Source organism: Bos mutus, chromosome 1, assembly GCF_027580195.1.
Source record: "Bos mutus isolate GX-2022 chromosome 1, NWIPB_WYAK_1.1, whole genome shotgun sequence".
NCBI classification, from domain to species: Eukaryota; Metazoa; Chordata; class Mammalia; order Artiodactyla; family Bovidae; genus Bos; species Bos mutus.
Window position 1 is genome coordinate 27,551,899 of NC_091617.1, and position 23,044 is coordinate 27,574,942.

The window sequence follows — 23,044 nt, forward strand, 5'->3', positions numbered from 1 at the left end:
CAAGGAGATCCAACCAGTCCATTCTGAAGGAGATCAGCCCTGGGATTTCTTTGGAAGGAGTGATGCTAAAGCTGAAACTCCAGTACTTTGGCCACCTCATGTGAAGAGTTGACTCATTGGAAAAGACTCTGATGCTGGGAGGGATTGGGGGCAGGAGGAGAAGGGGACGACAGAGGATGAGATGGCTGGATGGCATCACTGACTCGATGGACGTGAGTCTGGGTGAACTCTGGGAGTTGGTGATGGACAGGGAGGCCTGGAGTGCTGTGATTCATGGGGTGGCAAAGAGTCGGACACAACTGAGTGACTGAACTGAATTGAACTGATAATATTTAAAAATTCAAATTACTATATTATATACTTGTAATGTTTATAATATTGTATTTTAACTATATCTTAACTTAAGAGATCTATAGGACAAGATCTAATGTACCAACATTCACACTACAGAGGTCCCAGAAGGTGGAGAGAGGAAAAAAAAATCAAAAATGTAAATGACAAATCAATGGCTGAAAACTTCCCAAACCTAAAGAAGGAAACAGAATCCAGGTACAGGAAGCACAGAATACCAAAGAAATAGGAAACCAAAGAGACATACACCAAGACATAATTAACATGGCAAAATTTAAAGATAATGAGGTGATTCTAAAGACAGTAAGAGAAAAATAAAAAGTTACAAAGAAAGGAACACCCATAAGGCTATTAGCTGGTGTTTCAGCACAAACTTTGAAGGCCAGAACAGAATGGCATGATATGCTTAAAATATTGAAATGGAAAAACCTGCCACCTATGATACTCTAATCAGCAAGATTATCATTCAGAATTGAAGGATATAATGAGAACATAAGGGAAATATTCTAGAATACAAGGATACATCAGTGAACAACCTAGTATTCACAAATCACTTTCTAGATGTTGTGCAGTGCAGTAGAACTTCTGAGATAATAGAAATGCTCCATGTGGAAAATTCTGAAAGAGAAGGGAATTCCAGACCACCTTACCTGCCTCCTGAGAAATCTATATGCAGATCAAGAAGCAAGAGTTAGAACCAGACATGGAACAAAGGACTGGTTCGAGATCGGGAAAGAATTGTGTCAAGGCTGTATATTGTCACCCTGCTTATTTAACTTATATGCAGAGTACTGCATGTGAAATGCCAGGCTGGATGAAGCACAACTGGAATCAAGATTGCCGCAAGAAATGTCAATAAACTCAGATATGCAAATGACAACACCCTTATGGCAGAAAGCAAAAAAGAACTAAAGAGCCTCTTGATGGTGTGGGGAGGGAGGAGGGAGGAGGGTTCAGGATGGGGAACACATGTATGCCTGTGGCGGATTCATTTTGATATTTGGCAAAACTAATACAATTATGTAAAGTTTAAAATAAAATAAAATTAAAAAAAAAAGAAAAGAAAATGAAAGAGGAGAGTCCAAAAGCTGGCTTAAAATTCAACTTTCAAAAAACTAACATCATGGCATCCAGTCCCATCATTTCATGGTAAATAGATAGGGAAAGAATGGAAACAATGACAGACTTTATTTTGGGGGGCTCCATAGTCACTGCAGATGGTTACTACAGCCATGAAATTAAAAGATGCTTGCTCCTTGGAAGAAAAGCTATGACCAACTTAGACAGCATATTAAAAAACAGAGACATTACTATGTCAACAAATATCTATCTAGTCAAAGCTATGGTTTTTCCAGTAGTCATGTATGAATAAGAGGGTTGAACTATAAAGAAAGGTGAGTGCCAAAGAATTGTTGCTTTTGAACTGTGGTGTTGGAGAAGACTCTTGAGAGTCCCTTGGCCTGCAAGGAGATCAAATCAGTCAATACTAAAGGAAATCAGTCCTGAATATTCATTGGAAGGATGGATACTGAAGCTGAAACTCCAATACTTTGGCCACCTGATGTGAATAACTGACTCATTGGTAAAGACCCTGATGGTGGGCAAGATTGAAGGCAAGAGGAGAGAGGACGACCGAGAATGAGAGGGTAGGATGGCATCACTGACTTGCTGGACATGAGTTTGAGCAAGCTCCTGGAGTTGGTGTTGGACAGTGAAGCCAGGTGTGCTGCAGTCCATGGGGTCACAAAGAGTTGGGCAAGACTGAGCAACTGAACCGAACTGATATCTGCACTTCCAGTATAGCAGTTAGTCACTAGTAATATGTGGCTACTGTAGTCAGTGTAAGGACTACATTTCTAATTTGATTTAATTACATTTAAATCACCATATGTGATCAGTAGCTTCTGTATTCCACAGCACGATCCTATAGTGTTTGTATGTGTGTTTGCAGGAGTGGTGTGGGCATGGGAGAGTTGTCTAAACGTGGCGTAAGTGATTAAAATGAGGTAGGAAGGAAGAGGTCAGAAGAGACTTCTTCCTTTAGATTCTTTAGTCTCTTTAAAGACTTAAAGTCTGGTTAAAGTGACTCTGAAAACCACAAGATATATGACTCCTTGAAATACATAATTAAGGGGCAAAATTGTCTTTTTACTGATAGGCAATCATATTCATGTCACAATCAATGCCTGCACACCAGTTAATGTTCACATAGGGGAGAGTAATTATAAAAGTCATTAATTAGGGTCTCTTTACTGTTCCATTGTCAAAACTAATTGCCTGGAGTAAGATGTTCTCCCTTGATTAATGGGATTATAAATGCAAGGGCAAGTCTGTGGAGGCTACAGTGTGCTTCCCAGGTGAAATACTCAAGTTTCTGGTAACCATTAGCTCCAGTTTACAACCACATGGTGTGCTCTGGTTGCTCAGTACAGATCTTAGTGTTAGTTTAGTTCAGTTCAGTTGAGTTCAGTTGCTCAGTTGTGTCTGACTCTTTGCAACCCCATGGACTGCAGCAGGCCAGGCCTCTCTGTCCATCACCAACTCCTGGAGCTTACTCAAACTCAAGGCCATTGAGTTGGTGATGCCATTCAGGCCATTTCATCCTCTGTCATCCTGCCTTCATTTTCATCTTCTCCTCCTGTCTTCAGTCTTTCCCAGCATCAGAATCTTTTCCAATGAGTCAGCTCTTCACATCAGGTGGCCCAAGTATCAGAGTTTCAGCTTTAGCATCAGTCCTTCCAATGAACACTCAGGACTGATCCCCTTAAGGATGGACTGGTTGGATCTCCTTACAGTCCAAGGGACTCAAGATTCTTCTCCAACACCACAGTTCAAAAGCATCAATTCTTCTGAGCTCAGCTTTCTTTATAGTCAAACTCTCACATCCATTCATGACTACCGGAAAACCATAGCCTTGGTTAGACAGACCTTTGTTAGCAAAGTAATGTCTCTGCTTTTTAACATGCTATCTAGGTTGGTCATAACTTTTCTTCCAAGGAGTAAGTGTCTTTTTCTTTCATGGCTGCAGTCACCATCTAGAGTGATTTTGGAGCCCCCCAAAATAAAGTCAGCCACTGTTTCCACTGTTTCTCCATCTATTTGCCATGAAGTGATGGGACTGGATACCATGTTCTTTATTTTCTGAATGTTGAGCTTTAAGCCAACTTTTTCACTCTCCTCTTTCATTTTTATCAAAAGGCTCTTTAGTTCTTCTTCACTTTCTGCCATAAAGCTGGTGTCATCTGCCTATCTGAGATTATTGATATTTCTCCCAGCAATCTTGATTCCAGCTTGTACTTCCTCCAGCCCAGGGCTTCTCATGATGTACTCTGCATAGAAGTTAAATAAGCAGGGTGACAACATACAGCCTTGACGTACTCCTTTTCCTATTTGGAACCAGTGTTATATCAGTGACAGTTAATTGAGTTTTGAGCATCCAATAGATGATCCATCCAAATACCACACTTTCCCTAAAGAAGAAACTCTTTCCAAAAAGAACCTTCTGTTGTGTAAGTATTAATTCAATATGTAACATGGAATAGTAGTGAAAAATAGAATGTCCCCTTTACTGATAGGCAATCATATTGCCTTTGTGATGGGCTATGTGTGTTCTCTACACTATGTGACAATTATATTCACCTTAATACAACCGTAGTTTTTGTTTGGTTTGCTTTCTGTAGAATTTCAGTTCAGTTCAGTTCAGTCGCTCAGTCGTGTCCAACTCTTTGCAACCCCTAGACTGCAGCACACCAGGCTTCCTGTCTATCACCAACTCCTGGAGTTTGCTCAAACTCATGTCCGTCGAGTTGGTGATGCCACCCTACCCTCTCATTCTCTGTTGTTCCCTTCTCCTCCTGTCTTCAATCTTTCCCAGTATTAGGGTCTTTACCAGGGAGTCAGTTCACGTCAGGTGGCCAAAGTACTGGAGTTTCAGCTTCAGCATCCATCCTTCCAATGAATATTCAGGACTGGTTTCCTTTAGTATTGACTGGTTTGATCTCCTTGCAGAGCAAGGGACTCTCAAGAGTCCTCCAATACCACAGTTGAATATCATCAATTCTTCTGTGCTCAGTTTTCTTTATAATCCAACTCTCACATCCATACATGACTACTGCAAAAACCATAGCTTTGTCGAGATAGACCTTTGTCAGCAAAGTACTGCCTCTGGTTTTAATATGCTGTCTAGGTTGGTTATAGTTTTTCTTCCAAGAAGCAAACATCTTTTAACTTCATGACTTCAGTTACCATTTGCAGTGATTTTGGAGCCCAAGAAAATAAATTTGTAAAATCTAGGATGTACCTACTTACTGGGGCCTTGGGTACTAAGGAGGTGTCTGAACAGCAGCATAGTTCAGCAATAAAACAGAATGCTCTTCAGTCCTTCTAGTTAATTCACATACCCTTCTTCTGTGTTCCAAAGCTTGTTCGTTCCTCTCTTTAACACTTTACACAAAATCCTTCTTGCATTATAGCATTTTTGATTCCTCTTTGTTTCATGTACCAACTTGAAGATTGAACAGGTATCGAAAACTGCAAATATTTCCTAATCCAGGAATTCAATAGAAGCTCATTGAATAAGTGGGTAAGTAATGAATAAATAAAGCCCATGAAGAGACAAAAACACATTTGAATGTTGTATTTCTATAATAAAAATGGAAGCTTAGCTACTAACTTCATACAATTTTGTTTTCATCAACATATTACCAAATCCATCAATAGAAAAATAAACAGAGTCCCAGTTGAACAATTTGAAATGGTATTCCCCTGATATTGGCAAGTACTATTATTCAATATTTATTTCTAACTCTACTATTTTTTAGCAGTTTGTAACAGTGGGTGTGAAAATATAGGCAGGGGCAGGTTATAACCCATATTTGAGAATAATTTATTAAACTATTATTCATTCAGCATCCTGTAGTGATAAAATTGGAAAGCATTATATATAATAAATAAGATGGAAAGAAATATTTATTTGCTTATAATGCATATGTTGTTTTTATTTTTGTATATTTTATATATACATATATATATATATACTATATTTTTGTGTGTATTTTTTTTGATAGTTCTTAAGGAAGACCAAATTGAGATGAAGAGACTTTTCTACATTCCCTGTATTACATTAAAAAAAAATTATTTCAGAAGAGAAGTCTCTATATTCTCTGTATTACATTTTAAAAAAATCATTTCAGGACCTCAAAAGTCACCAACACAGAATTGGATATGTAAGAAATTGGCTGGGAGTAACCTGGGGAGAATAAGGCTTTTGAGTGAAAGCTGAGGTGAATCCCGAATGTACAGTACGTGGAGGCTGTCAGCTGAGGACACTCCGCGGTAGTTTCTGCATGAAGGATATCTGAGCAATGCCCTCCCACAGCTGCAACAAACTTCAACCACCCTAACAAGATGAGAGTGGAATTGCCATTCTGAAGTATTTCCCCTTACAATACTTCAGTAACTCATTATAAAATCCCATGTTAGATTGTTTGAGATAAAAGGGACTTAAGAAACATAACAAAAGATAATGTGTCATTCTTATTTGCATGCTGGCCGTGGGGGGTGGGAAACAGTTTAAAATAAAAAAGCTATTAAAAATATAAAAATATTTGGAGGACAATTGGTAATATCTCAATTTGAACTTGATAGTAAATGACTTTAGGGAAATATTTTTAACTTTTTATGAGTTAATGGCATCATGATTATACAGAAAATGCTCATATTTCTTACAGAAGAGTACTGTAATATTTGAGGGTAAAATACCATATCATTATTTATAAACACAACAGCAAAAAAAGTAGTAAAATAAGTCCAAATGTTAACAGTTGTTAGATATGTTGTGAGTATATGTATGCTTATTTAATTATATATTTTTCCTACTGTAATCTATGTTTGTATATTACCATAATAAAAATATTAAAGAAAATATTCAAACCAGTGTCTTTCTTTTAAAACATTTCAACCAAAAGAAGAGCTGCAATAAATAATGAAATAAAATTTTGCTACTTCTCATTCTTAGTGAACTTAGAATAAAGATATTGGTAAAGATATTATTTCATCTTTATACCAGTAAAGATATTGGTAAAGATATTGGATGTAATTAGCCTCTAATTAAAATAAACAAATTTAAATAAAAAAAAAAGATATTGGATGAAAATAATTTTATTTTCTAATAGAAATTTATTTTATTGGAACAACTTTTAGAATCACACTGTACAATGAGACATACTTCTAACATGCATGGCTCAGACACCAAGGGACCCACTTTTCTCCAACAATTTCTAAAGATAAAGGAATATTTAATGTGAAAGCTATTTATAAATGTTAATTTGTTTTAATTAGGAAATTTTTAAAGAATAAACAAAGTGCACTGGTATATGAGTAGTCAACAGATTATCAAGTCTTATATCTCCCACATCAAGAACTACAGCTTTCATTTTCTGTGGCTTCCTCTCTAGTTTCAGCATTATCCTCCTTAACATGAAAAGTCAGAACATGAGATTAAGGTAGACAACCTATAAAGTTTACAATATGTTAAATAATGAAAGAATCACTTTGGTACATAGAAATATTTTTTAAAAAGAGCATTCAAAAGGCTGTACTTTTTGCCAAAATTATTGTTATTATAAACAATGATTTTATGCATAAAGACTTTAATGTGTATCATACTAATTATCACCACTTAATTCATTCAAATCAATAATTTCAGTGAAAAGTCTGAATTTATGCACAAAATAGAGATCACTGAAGAGTAATGATTTAGTTAGGAAAAGATTAATGCACCATCTGCATTTCCCCAAGCATAGGGCCATCTCTGTGTGCCAAGAAATTCAATACTTTTAGATTTGAACTTGTTCAAGTTGAGGGCATTTTTTATTGTTGTTTCCAAGTCATTGCATCAAAACCATGTTTAAGGAAGGTAGCTCCATGTTACAAAAGCAATAGTCAAAATGTACGTCTCCATCCCTACCTTCTCTGATTCTGATTCTACTACTTTTATACAGGCTTGCTTTCTATTCCTTTGGGAGCCATAACAATTGTGGTAATGTTTCATGTACCTTAATTTGTTATACAATGCTCCTTGTGTGAAAGATATGTTCTAACATCCTCTCACTGTCAAGTTACTTCTCGTCCACTCTCTCTCCTAACCAAAACTATCTTCTCTTTTCAGAGAATGTTTGCACATTAGATTTTCCTACATACTTGAACAAAAAAGTTATAGAAATCAAGGAGAATAAAGCTCTTATAATAATATATGTGGGGTGACACATGTTTGGGTCACAAAGCATTTCCCAACAGGCATGTAGAGTGATGGTAAGAGATAGGAACAGACCACTAACATCCTCTGTGAAATTCAGGAAGTCTGTCCACAGGAGCTAAAGATGAATACATCAGATTGTACAGCAAAGAAGGACACTTTGAGAAAATAAAATGGCTATTTGTTCTTTGTGGTAAAGTAAGATAGAATGTGTTGTGTATAGGGAAAGGCATATGATTTATTATTGTTGAATTATAAGGTTTGCTGAAGAGAGTTGCTGTCTGAGGAAATTAACTCAAACAGATGACAAGTATCCACTAATAGATAACCTTTTACTATGTAGAGTATAACTGGATTTCAAGTTACATGTGAGAAAATACAATAAATAAATTTAATCAGAAAATTTATATGATTTAAATTTGAATTTGAAGGAATATTCTTTCTCAATAGTAAGGGATGAATAGTCAAGAGTTAGTTTAGAATCTATAAAGACAGAATTACCTAGTTCTGAGATGAATAAAACCACAAGAATATAATTCATTTTATTTTTCTCCAGTGTCTCTGTTAAACAGAAATACATAGATTATATAATTGTGTGTGCCCCAATAAGAGAGAATATCCACAACAAAGACCCAATATGAGGTAAATAAAAGAGTCTAAAGATAAAAAGAAAAATGTGGAGTAAAGAAATATAGATATCAGGTCCTATATATTAAAAGACCTCATAGACTTCTAGTTGAGATTGATCTTTTTTAAGGCTACATCTTGATAAAATTCCCAAACTGCAAGTATAAAGAGAATGTATTATAAATCTACAAACAGAAAGAATCTGCTATGTGCAAAGAAAACCATTTCAACTCACACATCTCATCTGAGAAAATAAATTGAAATGACCCTAATAAAACAGCAAAATAAATAAGCACAGTGATGTTAATAGAGACAAAGATAACTTCAAAGTTAAATTCAATAATGACATAAGTACTGAGATATCTTTGCAATGGAAAAAATCAGATGGCAATAAAAATGTTAATGCTAGTTTAGAACAAAAATGCAAAATCTAGGAGAGAAAAATTTAGAGAAATAAGAAGGAAAGTGTCCAATATTCTTACTGGGTGGAAAAGAGGTAAAACTAGCAGAGGGCTTGAAGCATGAAAATATTATAAAGGTTTCAAATGTCTTATGGGCTTCCCTTATATAGCTCAGTTGGGAAAGAATCTGCCTGCAATGTAGGAGACCCAGGTTCGCTTCCTGGGTCAGGAAGATCCCCGGGAGAAGAAATGGCAACCCACACGACTATTCTTGCCTGGAGAATCTCATGGACAGGGGAGCCTGGTGGGCTATACAGTCCATGGGGTCTCAAGAGTTGGACAAGTCTTGGTGACTAAACCACCAAAGATCTTAACAAAGCAAATGAAGGAAATGAGAAAAAAGCATATTGCTGGGCCAAATGAAATTTGAAATTTAATTTTCATATGTGGGTAAATATTTATATGCTTGATTATAAATACTGGCAAGAAGGCATTAACAACGAGAAAAAAATTGAGAAAAATTCCCAAATTAACATGGGAAAACAAAAGGAATAGTTCCAACATTATTAGAACACTTAATACAAGGAAAATAAAAACAACAAAATTAAAATGAACTTTAGATATTGATTTAAGTGGAAGGAATGATATCAAATATACAGGTTATTTTCCAAATTCTCCATTCAAATTAGAAAATTATTACACTGAGATTTTATTTAAAACTTGATATAAATGGTTGGTTATTTATTAACATAAATATAAGCATGTATTATAATATTAATACCAAACCAGATAGATTTTAACATCAAATAACAAAAGAATACAGAGTATATAATAATAATAAAAGCATATAAACAGACGTATATGTGTGTGTACACACATGAAGAATGGAAAATGAAAGGTAAAATCTCTTGCACAAATAATTTTGAAGCTAGAAATAATAAAATCTAACCAAAACAAAAGGAAACTACAAAAAAAAAAACAAAACCTGCAATACATTTCCCAAATTGGATAGAACTAATTATTAGGTTGGTGCAAATGTAATTGCAGATTTGGACCATGAATTTTAAATCATTATAACTCAGCTCAAACACATTTTAATTAATCAAAATAGGAACCATTACAATTACATAGCAAAACATACTTTTGCCAATGAGAAATAACTTTGTTTATCAGTTCAGTTGCTCAGTCATGTGTGACTCTGTGACACAATGGATTGTAGCACACCTGGCTTCCCTGTCCATCACCACCTCCCGGAGCTTGCTCAAACTTATGTCCATCGAGTTAGTGATGCCATCCAACCATCTCAGCCTCTGTTGTCCCCTTCTCCTCCTGCCTTCAATCATTCCCAGCATCAGGGTCTTTTCAATGAATCAGTTCTTCGTATCAGGTGGCCAAAGTATTGGACTTTCAGTTTCAGCATCAGTCCTTCTAATGGATATTCAGGACTGATTTCCTTTAGGATTGATTGGTTTGAATTCCTTGATGTCCAAGGGACTCTCAAGAGTCTTCTCCAACACTGCATTTCAAAAGCATCAATTCTTTGGCGCTCAGCTTTCTTTATAGTCCAACTGTCACATTCATACAAGAATACTGAAAAAACCATAGCTTTGACTAGATGGACCTTTTTCGGCAAAGTAATGTCTCTGTTTTTTAATATGCTTTCTAGCTTGGTCATAAATTTTCTTCCAAGAATCAAGGGTCTTTTAATTTCATGGCTGCACTCACCATCTACAGTGATTTTGGAGTCCTAAAAAATAAAGTCTCTCACTGTTTCCATTCTTTCCCCATCTATTTGCCATGAACTGATGGGATCAGATGCCATGATCTTAGTTTTCTGAATGTTGAGTTTTAAGGCAACTTTTTCACTCTCCTCTTTCACTTTCATCAAAAGGCTCTTTAGTTCCTCTTTGTTTTCTGCCATAAGGATGGTGTCATCTGCATATCTGAGGTTATCGATACTTCTCTTGGCAATCTTGATTCCAGCTTGTGCTTCATCCAGCTTGGCATTTCACAGGATGTACTCTTTATATAAGTTAAATAAGCAGAGTGACAATATACAGGTTTGATGTCCTCCTTTCCCAATTTGGAACCAGTCCATTGTCCCATGTCCAGTTTTAACTGTTGCTTCTTGATCTGCACACAGATTTCTCAGGAGGCAGGTAAGTTGGTCTGGTATTCCCATCTCTTGAAGAATTTTGCAAAGTATGTTTATTCCTGTAGCATGAACATCTACAAGAGCTTCAAGATTTGAAGAACAATTGGAAAGCATTTTCTGTGTCTTTATGTTTGTGGAAGCATTTTTCCACAAAAAGTGTGGAGATGCTTGAAGAAGTGTTAGTCAGTTGGTGAGAGGTCAGATGAGTATGGTAGGTGAGGCAAAACTTTGTAGCCCACTTCGTTCAACTTTTGAAGAGTTCCTTGTGTGACATGCAGTTGGGTGTTGTTATGAAGAAGAATTGGGCCCTTTCTGTTGACTAATGCCAACTGCAAGCATTGCAGTTTTCATTGCATATCATTGATATGAGAATAATTCTCAGATGTAATGGTTTCTAAGGGATTCAGAAAGCTATAGGGGATCAGACTTCCAGAAGACCACCAAACAGTGACCATGACCTTTTTTTGGTGCAAGTTTTGCTTTGAGACATGCTTTGGAGTTCTTTCTCAACTGGCCATTGCCAGTTGTCATATAAAATTCACTTTTAGTCACATATCACAATCCAATCAAGAAAGAGCACTCGCTTTCCAGTAGCTTTCCTGAACAAATGGTTCAGTGAATTTCAATTTAATCTGTTGTGGGGACAAAGGATCATTATAAACTAATTAGCACTTCATCACTGCTTCTGGTGTTTTAATATGTTCAGTGCTTCAAAAGGAAGAAATGAGGAAACCAAGAAATTTTATTTATTGAGTCAAAAAAAAAAAAAAAAAAAGAAATGGTTCAGTGTTGTTGGACAGAATAAGAGACTACACTTCAAAATGAGGATTTTTTTTTAATTTCAGTCAGCTCATGAGACATCCACTTATCAAGCTTTTTGACCTTTCCAATTTATTTCAATGCTGAATGACTGTAGAATGGTCAGCACTGATTTATTCAGCAACTTCCCCATAGCTGTAAGAGAATTAGGTTCAATGATTCTTCTCAGTCGGTTGTTGTCAACTTCTGATAGCCAGCCATTATATTCCTCATCTTCAAGGCTCTTGTCTCCATTGCAAAACTTGTTGAACCACCACTGTACTCTACTTTCCTGGGTCAAATGCACTGTTGAGGTTGTGAATTGTCTCTGCTGCTTTATGACCCATTTTGCACTTGAATAAGAAAATCACTCAAATTTGCTTTTTATATAATATCTTTTCCATGGCCTAAAATAAATATAAAATAAACAGCAAGTAATAAATGTCTAATAGGATTGAAGATATAGGCCCAAATAAGATTGAAGGCAGAAGGAGAAAATGGCATCAGAGGACGAGATGGCAGGATGACATCACCAGTGCAATGCACATGAACTTGGACAAATTTCAGGAGATGGTGAGAAATAGGGAGGCCTAGTGTGCTGCAATCCATGGGGTCACAAAGAGTCAGACATGACTGGGAGGCTGAACAATAACAATAGCAATGACTTTGTGCTCAGTTGTGTCTGACGTTTTGTGAGCCAATGGACTATAGCCCTCTAGGCTCCTCTGCCCATGGATTTTCCAGGCAAGAATACTAGAGTGGGTTGTCATTTCCTTCTCCAGGGGATTTTCCCGACCCAGGGATCAAATCCATGTCTTCTGTGTCTCCTACATTGGAAGGTGAATTCTTTACTACTGAGCCACCCAAGAAGCCCCAGAAAGTAATGTCATTAGCAAAATAGTAAGTAAATAAATAAACCAAGAAGTGTGCATTAAGATGATGTATAATATATCCACAGTTATGTAGAATGTATTCCAATATCAAATGGCAAATTTCAACAATGCAAAAATCACAATTACCTTTGCACCAACCTAATACATTAAAAATATAACGTCAAAAATGAAAGAAGATATAATCAAATCCTTGATTTAAAATGTATGTGAAACTTTATATCCCTCAGCCAAAGAATATACTTTTTGAATTACCACAGAACATTTAAAAAAAATAAATATTGTTTTCTACCCATTCAAATTCATCCAGTTAATAAATGATTTTTTACAGACAATATCTTCTGAGACTGTATCAATAAAATGACTAAAAAACTTAAAATTCACTGAATATCAGAAATTAAGACACAGGCATTAAATAGTTCTTAAATGAAAGGCAACATAAAAATGGAAATTATAAACTATCAAGGAATCAATATAAAAGAGAATATCTCATATAAAAGTTCTGGGGAAAATCATAGGCTGTGAATAATTTAAGTTTTATCATCATTAGATGCACTCTTTACTAATAAAGAAACATTGTGAACCAGGTATTAATATTAAGGAATTTTGAAAATACATTAAAGAGCTAAAACTAAAATACATGAAACACATCTCTAAATACTAAAATGGAAAAAATAAAGCTATAATAAATTACTATAAAATCATCAATAAAATAGGTAAAGCTCTTGAGAAAATGATTGAGGGGAAAAAAAAAAAATACCACCTCTTCCCTCATATGCTCAAGGAGGCTGAAGGCAGATTTGCCTCTGTGGACTTTCCTTCACAGTGACATATTACCCAAGATGCTAATTCCAACATTTGAGCCCTGGATCAAGTTTCATCTCCTGCTCTATCCACTACTGGACTATTTGATTATATAAGCTAATTAATTCCTTTTTATAAGTTGAGTTTTCTGTTACTTACAGCACCAAAGATCACATCTGTAGTCAGGTGGTAATGTTTGAGAGTATGCAGACTGCAAAATACACCTTATTATTTCCCTATTATGATACATGTTTTTTAATCAAAGGTTTATACAATGGGGCATAAAACTTCTGAAAACTCTGCTTATGAAATATTTGCATGAGTTTCATGATAATTCAAATCTATAGTTTTCAAGACTAAATAAAAATGTAACTGATAAAATTTTAAAAAGCAAAAATTAATATTGAAAATAAAATTATGCAAGTATGAAAAAGAATATGTATATACAGATTACTAAAAAATTAGAAGCTTCATAAGAATAATAAACAGCAAGATTAGACCAAATATTTGCACACATAAAAGTCAAATAATATTTACTAAAAATTATGACTTACTCAATTTGATATAAAGTAGAAATTTTGAATTTAGTTTCTATGAAATGCAATTTTAAAAGTGATTTAAAATCTGTTCTTTAAATGCAACAAGTAAATGATTTCACAAAGAAGTACTAAAACAATTTTACATGAGTAACAGACATTATTTAAATTTTTCTAGAGCATCAAGATTGATGAATCATCTTCCTAAGTAATTTTATAGAACTTAGTTTTAACAGTCAGTTCAGTTCACTTCACTCGCTCAGTCATGTCTCAGTCTTTGCGACCCCATGAACTGCAGCACGCCAGGCCTCCCTGTCCATCACCAACTCCTGGAGTCCATCTAAATCCATGTCCACTGAGTCAGTGATGCCGTCCAACCATCTCATCCTCTGTTGTCCCCTTCTCCTCCTGCCCCCAATCCCTCCCAGCATCAGGGTCTTTTCAAATGAGTCAACTTTTCGCATCAGGTGGCCAAAGTATTGGAGTTACAGCTTCAACATCAGTCCTTCCAATGAACACTCAGACTGATCTCCTTTAGAATGAACTGGTTGTATCTGCATGCAGTCCAAGGGACTCTCAAGAGTCTTTTCCAATACAACAGTTCAAAAGCATCAATTCTTTGGTACTCAGCTTTCTTTATAGTCCTACTCTCACATCCATACATGACTACTGGAAAAACCATAGCCTTGACTAGACAGAAATTTGTGGACCGAGTCATGTCTCTGCTTTTTAATATGCTGTCTAGGTTGGTCATAACTTTCCTTCCAAAGAGTAAGTGTCTTTTAATTTCATGGCTACAGTCACCATCTAGAGTGATTTTAGAGCTCAAAAGAATAAAGTCAGCCACTGTTTCCACTGTTTCCCAATCTATTTCCCAGGAAGTGATGGGACCAGATGCCATGATCTTAGTTTTCTGAATGTTGAGCTTTAAGCCAACTTTTTCACTCTCCTCTTTCACTTTCATCAAGAGGCTCTTTAGTTCTTCTTCACTTTCTGCCATAAGGCTGGTGTCATCTGTATATCTGAGGTTATTGATATTTCTCCAGGAAATCTTGATTCCAGCTTGTGCTTCTTCCAGCCCAGCGTTTCTCATGATGTATTCTGCATATGAGTTAAATAAGCAGGGGGACAATATACAGCCTTGACATACTCCTTTTCCTATTTGGAACCTGTCTGTTGTTCCATGTCCAGTTCTAACTGCTGCTTCCTGACCTGTATACAGGTTTCTCAAGAGGCAGGTCAGGTGATCTGGTTTTCCCATCTCCTTCAGAATTTTCCACAGTTTGTTGTGATCCACACAGTCAAGTGCTTCAAAACTGATGTAAATTAATAATACAGAAATAACTCACTTATAAATGTATTTGCTTATATTCTAAATAAAAGAATAATAAATGGAATCCAAACATATGTTTTAAAATGCCATATTATGTTAACCATAATAAATACAAATATTACTGGAGTGAAACATTGGTGTAGTATTAAATATATTTTTTCAAAAGAACCAATTGATATGTAGAAATAAAAATATAATATGCAGTTACAAAGTAATCCAAAAAGAAAGGGACATGGGCAATGATAAAAGTTAATAGAAAATGATGTAAAAAATCTTTCTAAACTTGATGAAAAAAATCTACAGATCCATGAACCCTAACAAACTCCAAGAGGAAGAAACTAAATCATCATATTTAATTTCATCATATGAAATTAAATCCCATCACAATCATCATAGTCAAATTGTGGCAAATAATAACTTTAAAAATATTTTTAAGATAGAAAAAAAGAAATGCATTTTCTACAAAGAAACAAAGATAAGAATAGTGGCAGATTTTTATCAAAACCATGCATGCCAGAGAACAAGAGTTTCATTTTTAAAGGCTCTAGGTCATGTTTTTAAGTCATTTAAAAGTTGTGAATCTGGAATTCTATACGCAGGAAAACCATTCTTCAACAAAGAGATAAAGATAGATTTATTCAAACAAAGCAATTCTTAAGAGAAATAACTTTGTAGTGTTTTTCAACTTAATAGAATATGAAAAGACACAGACTGGATAAATTTGCAACAAAAGGATACAAGTAAAGGCAAAGATATGATGGAAAAAGAAAAAATCAAATAGAATCACATTTATAACAAAAGAATGTAAAGAAACCCTAAAGTTTGTAGAAAAATTAAACCGCATCTGAGGTAATAAAGTGCTAAGAAAATAAAGTGCAGGGACTGGAAATCGTACAATGAGTAAAAGACTTTAATTTTTTTTCCCACAATTTAGATTGAAATACATAAAATGAACATATTGACAATTATATTTATTCTTTTAACCAGTCTCTTTCAAGCTAATCATTTTTCTACTTTAGATTCCCTGTTCTTCAATCAAAATGACCACTTGATATATCCACCTCATACTCACAGTATTCCTGCACAAGTTGTTGTTACTGTTGTTTAGTCGCTAAGTTGTATCCAAAGCTTGTGACCCCATGGACTGAAGCCCGTCAGACTCTTCTGTCCCACGCAAGAATACTGGAGTCAGTTACTATTTCCTTTTCCAGGGAATCTTCCTACCCAGAGATCAAACCCATGTCTCCTGCTTTACAGGTGGATTCTTAACCCCTGAGCCACTCAGAGAACCCAAAATATTTTCTGCATTTCAAACCCTTCTATCCCTACCTCCAAATCCCACTCTTATTTCAGTTGTTGTTTAGTCACTAAGTCCTGTCTGACTCTTGGAACTCCATGGACTATCTCCTGCAAGACTCCTCTAGTCCATGGGATTTCCCAGGCTAAAATACTGGAATGGGTTGCCATTTACTTCAGAGAAGCTTCCCAACCCAGGGGTCAAACCCATGTCTTCTGCATCTCCTGAATTAGCAGATGGATCCTTTCCCCCTGAGTCACCAATAGTAAATGATTAAAGTCTGAAAATGGTAACTTTTTCCTTTATACTTTAGAGTTGATACTTTTTGTGATTACAAAAGTATGATTGTTATGATCCTATTCTATATTCTTTGTAATGAATCGAAGGAAGAAAAAAAGAGAAAATTGTATTTAAACTGTATAGAATTACCACCATCACTACTATTTTCTAACATTGTATTTAAATTCTAGAGAATACAGTGACAAGAAAAATAAGGCAATTAAATATTAGAAAATAGAGAGACATAACTATTACACATTGTAACTAGTAAAACAATGTTGGAAAATTCAAGAGACAGAATCATAACTGGATATGAAAACAGTATATAGAAGTCAATGACTTTTTCTATTCCTAAAGTAATCAACTACAGACAGAAATAGAAAAAATGTCATTTAATTTATAAGATGAACAAAAGCTAGAAAATTCAAAAGGAGAAAATTAGGAAGAAATTCACAGAGCCAATAATGAAGAAAACTATAAAATCATAATGAAGAGAATAAGTCTGAATGCAGAAAGATTTCCCATAACCTGTGTGGAAAGCATAAGTATCCAAAAAAAAGTCAGTTTTCTTAGAATTCATATAAAATTAATGTAATTCTAATTAAATTGTATATTTCATTTTGGAAATGAATAAAATATTCTTAAAAATTATATAGAAAATAAGCTCCTTAAAATAGCCAGAAAACTTATGAGACGATAAGAACAAGACCCTGACTTTTTATATACTCAATATTAGAACAATAAAACACTATAATCAAATCAATATGATATTATTATGGAATTAGACAAATAACATCAGGGTATTAAAATTCAGGGGAAAAAAGTGTCTGTGTATCTGTGTTAGTATCAATTACAGTATGCCAGTTCAATGTGAAAAACTATGTTTCTTCAATTATTATCAATACAATCATCTTTATCTCTGCTACATAAAAACAAATAAATTTCAAATAAATTAACAACAAGAATATGAAAATAATTACAACAAATATCATTAAAAATCTTGTACAATTTAGGGATAAAGAAAAATTTTTAACAGAAACAAGATATCAACATCTATTAAAAAAGTAGACCACTTTGATTATATGGGCTTACCCCAGTAGCTCAGATGGTAAAGAATCTGTATACAATGCAGGATTTGACTCAATCCAATTCCTGGGTTAGGAAGATCCCCTGGAGAAGGGAATGGCAATTCACTCTAGTATTCTTGTCTGAAGAGTTTCATGGACAGAGGAGTCTGGTGGGCTACACTCTATGGGTCACAAAAAGTTGGACACAACTGAGCAACTAACACTTTATGTATATATTAAAGAACAGCATATATAATTTTGTCAGTATAAGTAAACAATAGTCAATTTTCCAAACTCCAAATGAACAATATAAAATAACAGCAAAACACTTGGGCTAGCGGATCTGACTCTGATATATACCTCTGCAGGAAAATATAGACAATTCAATCCTGTATATGGCTCCTAACAATAAATAATCAGTATTTCACAAGAGCAAAGGTGCATTTCTAGAACATCCCTGTAGAATCATCCCTGTAGAATGTCCTTGTGCCATTTGTTGAGGAACTCATGTGTCCCACTTTCTCACAGAAGATTTATGTGCCTGCATGTGGTGTGTGCGTATAAATAGAGTGTAGGGAGAGGTGTTTTGAAATTGCCATGGAAGTTAAATTCTTCCCTATAAATACAATCTTTTTCTTTGTATCTTTGGAGAGGCATCTTATGTGACAGCTGAAAATTATTTCTGAACTCATATACAAAGGTCGTCACTAGAGAGATATCTGATCGGACATCCAGGGCAGTTGACAAGCTTATCCACTCTGCTGTCAAAACCAAAACCCTTTAAGGGATTGGCACACTTTGATGCTTCATGCTACCTAGGAAGATGGGATTTAAGTTTAGTGGGAAAGAAGTATATCTACAGTGTTGATCATCTCAGTTGATTAAAAGTATAGCATAGTAGCATGAGCAGTAAACCCTCTCTGTGGCTTTGGCTCAGCTATTTAGCTTCCTTGTACCTTATTTCCTTTCCTCTATAATAAGGGATTTGTAACATCAATATTTTACTGACTTCTGGTTAAAAAAAAAAAAAAAAAAGCTGAGTCCCTCAGATGTTAGTGGCAGCAACAAGCCAAATCAGTGTAGGAAATGTTGCTGATCAAATGAGCACCATGGCACTAAACACTATGTGAAGTCATGTGTTAGATAAATCAGTTTAAATGGTTTAATTCCAAAACCTGTTTCACTGCAGACAATTATGTTTTTATTTTTTTGCTCAGAGCTTTGAGACTTCACAGAATATAATTTAAGAAATGGCAAAACTAATACAATTATGTAAAGTTTAAAAATAAAATAAAACTCAAAAAAAAAGAAATAATATGCTAAATGATATATAATGTCCCTTTCAGGCATTGGCATATATCACTTATTAAATAATCATTCAAACTGAATAGAAATGTTCTATCACTATCATTTTTTCATTAGAATATAGACAAAGGAAGAGAGCACTTTCTCTCTTATAGCAAAGGAAAATAATGGTTTTTCCCTGCAACTATTTTCTTGTACTTATTTACTCATTAATTCTTAACATTTTTTGTATATCAATGCATTTCCTAGAATAACATATTAAGTATTTAGTATATTCCATTAAGTAATGATATATATACTTTTTCAAAATGTATATAAATTATCTGTTTGAATCTGTTACTGAGAACTAGAGAACTAGAGTAATGTTCCTCATCCATGCAACTAAAAATGACAGACTTTTAAAAAATATAAATGATTCCAAAGCAGAGCTCACAGGTATCCTGAATATGTAAGAATTCAAAATCAATTATTTCTCTGCCCTCTTGAAATATGCCTGAGCCCAGAAGATACTGCCATAAAGGGAATCTACTTAGTTTATACCAACTTTAAAATAACCTAGCTGTGGCAAAGCATGATCAGACAGCTGCCTGCAGCCACAGCCTTACATTCAGTTTATGTTTAATGAATGATTTTGGTTACGTAATGAGAATCGCCTAGCTCCCCCAGACCTACACTGTCTTGAGCAGCTTCCAAGGCTTTGAGAGTTTAAGGAGAGAAATAGTGAGAGGCAGCAGAAATAAATGATTCCTGGTAATTGCCACCTTCAGCACCAAACAAAAAGGTTGGGTAGGCATCGCTGAGTGGACTCAACCCTGCAGAACGGATGCTCACCCAGACTCAGCGACACAGAGCACCTCTCCAGTTACATGTTTTCCTTCTGTTTTCTGCTCTGTTAAATCTTTATTTAAATGTAGAGATCTGACTGGAACATCAGAGAATTGCTTTCCATGGAGTGCATATCCAATTATTATGACAACAGTCAGCAAAGAAAAATTAATTTCATATGAAAAGTGACAAAGCTCAAACAAAATGTGACCTTGAATACAGATGTATTTATCCTGGGGAAAGAAATGCCCTTTTCACTCAGTCACTCAGATACTAGCTTAGTAACACAGGGAATGTGCTTTCTCAAAAATTTAAGTTTTAAGTATTTAAAATATTTGGGCACTTTATTTTTCATGTCAAATATGAAAAATTTCCTGAAAATATGGTAATTTTAAGCTTCCCTAATAGCTCAGTTGGTAAAGGATCTGCCTGTAATGCAGGAGATCCCAGTTCAATTCCTGAGTCAGGAAGATCCACTGGAGAAAGGATAGGCTACTCAATCCAGTCTTCCTGGGCTTCCCTTGTGACTCAGCTGGTAAAGAATCTGCCGGCAATGCAGAAGACCTGGGTTCGATCCCTAGGTTGGGAAAATCCCCTGGAGAAGGGAACGGCTACCCACTCCAGTATTCTGGCCTAGAGAATTCCATGGACTGTATAGTCCATGGGGTCACAAAGACTTGGCCATGACTGAGCAACTTTCATCCATGGCAAATTTTAAAGATATTACTAGATTCCCAGGCCATCCTGGAAATGTCACATGCCATTTAAAGTCTCTTTAATTACAAAATAAAAGGTATCATCATAAGGCAAATATGAGCACAGCTTGTTCTATGAATAAGAGGAAGAAAAGCTGGAGGAAGTGTAAAGGAGTGAAGAAGGTGGGCAAATCATATGAAGTACTGTTATCAATATTCAGAGGTTTGTTTTTTATTCTACTGGCATTAAGCCACTGTAGGACTTATAAACAAAGTATAATCTTTATTCATCAAGTGAAGAAATAACTGTTTGTGCTCTGGAAAATGGATGTTAAAGCAAGGTGAGGTGATATTTTGCATTAGTACAAAAATTATTAGGAATGAAGGAAATAAAGAAATTCAGAGTATATTTTAGTCATTCTGAGAGATTTGCCCATGGATTGGTTATTAGAGAGAGAAGAGTCAGTTCTTTCAATCAGTTATGACACCTTAGACCATTTGCTGTTAGATTTAGGAATGGTGAAGTGTTGAAGGGGATTATTGGGCTATCAGAGACAATGATCACACTCCCAGTTCTCTAACACTCTTGGTTGTGAATACCTCTTACCTCTCCATCCCCCTATAAAATGGCCTTCATGTTCCTTCCTACTTGAGAATGCTATGAATGCTCAACACTGGAATCTATGTTACTGCTCATTGTTTTCAAAAAACTCCTTTATCTGTATTAATTGCATTACACTATGCTATGCAATTCCAGTTGAGCTATTTCAAATCCTAAAAGATGATGCTGTGAAAGTGCTTAACTCAATATGCCAGCAAATTTGGAAAACTCAGCAGTGGCCACAGGACTGGAAAAGGTCAGTATTTATTCCAATCCCTAAGAAAGGCAATGCCAAAGAATGCACAAACTACCACACAATTGCATTTATCTCACAAGTTAGTAAAGTAAAGCTCAAAATTCTCCAAGCCAGGCTTCAGCAATACGTGAACAATGAATTTCAAGATGTTCAACCTGGTTTTAGAAAAGGCAGAGGAACCAGACATCCAATGGATCATCAAAAAAGCAAGAGAGTTCCAGAAAAACATCTATTTGTGCTTTATTGACTATGCCAAAGCCTTTGACTCTGTGGATCACAATAAACTGTGGAAAATTCTGAAAGAGATGGGACTACCAGACCACCTGACCTGCCTCTTGAGAAGCCTGTATGCAGCTCAGGAAGCAACAGTTAAAACTGGACATGGAACAATAGACTGTTTTCAAATAGGAAAAGGAGTATGTCAAGGCTTTATATTGTCACCCTGCTGATTTAACTTATATGCAGAGTACATCATGAGAAATGCTGGGCTGGAAGAAGCACAAGCTGGAATCAAGATTGCTGGGAGAAATATCAATAACCTCAGATATGCAGATGACACCACCCTTATGGCAGAAAGTGAAGGAAGAACTAAAGAGCCTCTTGATGAAAGTGAAAGAGGAGAGTGAAAAAAGTTGGCTTAAAGCTCAACATTCAGAAAACGAAGATCATGGCATCTGGCCCCATAACTTCATGGCAAATAGATGGGGAAAAAGTGGAAACAGTGACACACTTTACATTTTGAGGCTCCAAAATTACTGCAAATGGTGACTGCAGCCATGAAATTAAAAGACGCTTACTCTTGGAAGGAAAGCTATGACCAACCTAGAGAGCATATTAAAAGCAGAGACATTACTTTGCCAACAAAGGTCTGTCTAGTCAAGGCTATAATTTTTCCAGTAGTCATGTATGGATGTGAGAGTTGGACTATAAAGAAAACTGAGCACTGAAGAATCAATGCTTTTGAACTGGTATTGGAGAAGACTCTTGAGAGTCCCTTGGACTGCAAGGAGATCAACCAGTCCATCCTAAAGGAAATTAGTCCCAAATATTCACTGGAAGGACTAATATTGAAGCTGAAACTCCAATACTTGGGCCACCTGATGCAAAGAGCTGACTCTTTGGAAAAGATCCTGATTCTGGGAAAGATTGAAGGCAGGAGAAATGAATGACAGAGGATGATATGGTTGGATGGCATCACTGACTCGATGGACATGAGTTTGAGTTAACTCCAGGAGTTGGTAATGGACAGGGAGGCCTGGCGTGCTGCAGTCCATGGGGTCGCAAAGAGTTGGAACAACTGAGCAACTGAACTGAACAGATGCTTGTTCCTATTGAATGTCAGTTCTGTTTGTTTTTTCATAACTTCACCAATTTATCAATTTTAAATGAATGCAATCTTATGCTCCCAGGGTGTTGACCTTCCCTGTAATCCCTTTCTGTTCTCATGTGTACTCTTAATGTGGTAAATTTTCTCCTCTATCATTTAGATTCTGGATTCTTCTTTCAGTATTGAGGTCAACTATAGATTCATTTTTCCCTTATTGATAATCATGCTTTTAAAATCCTTGC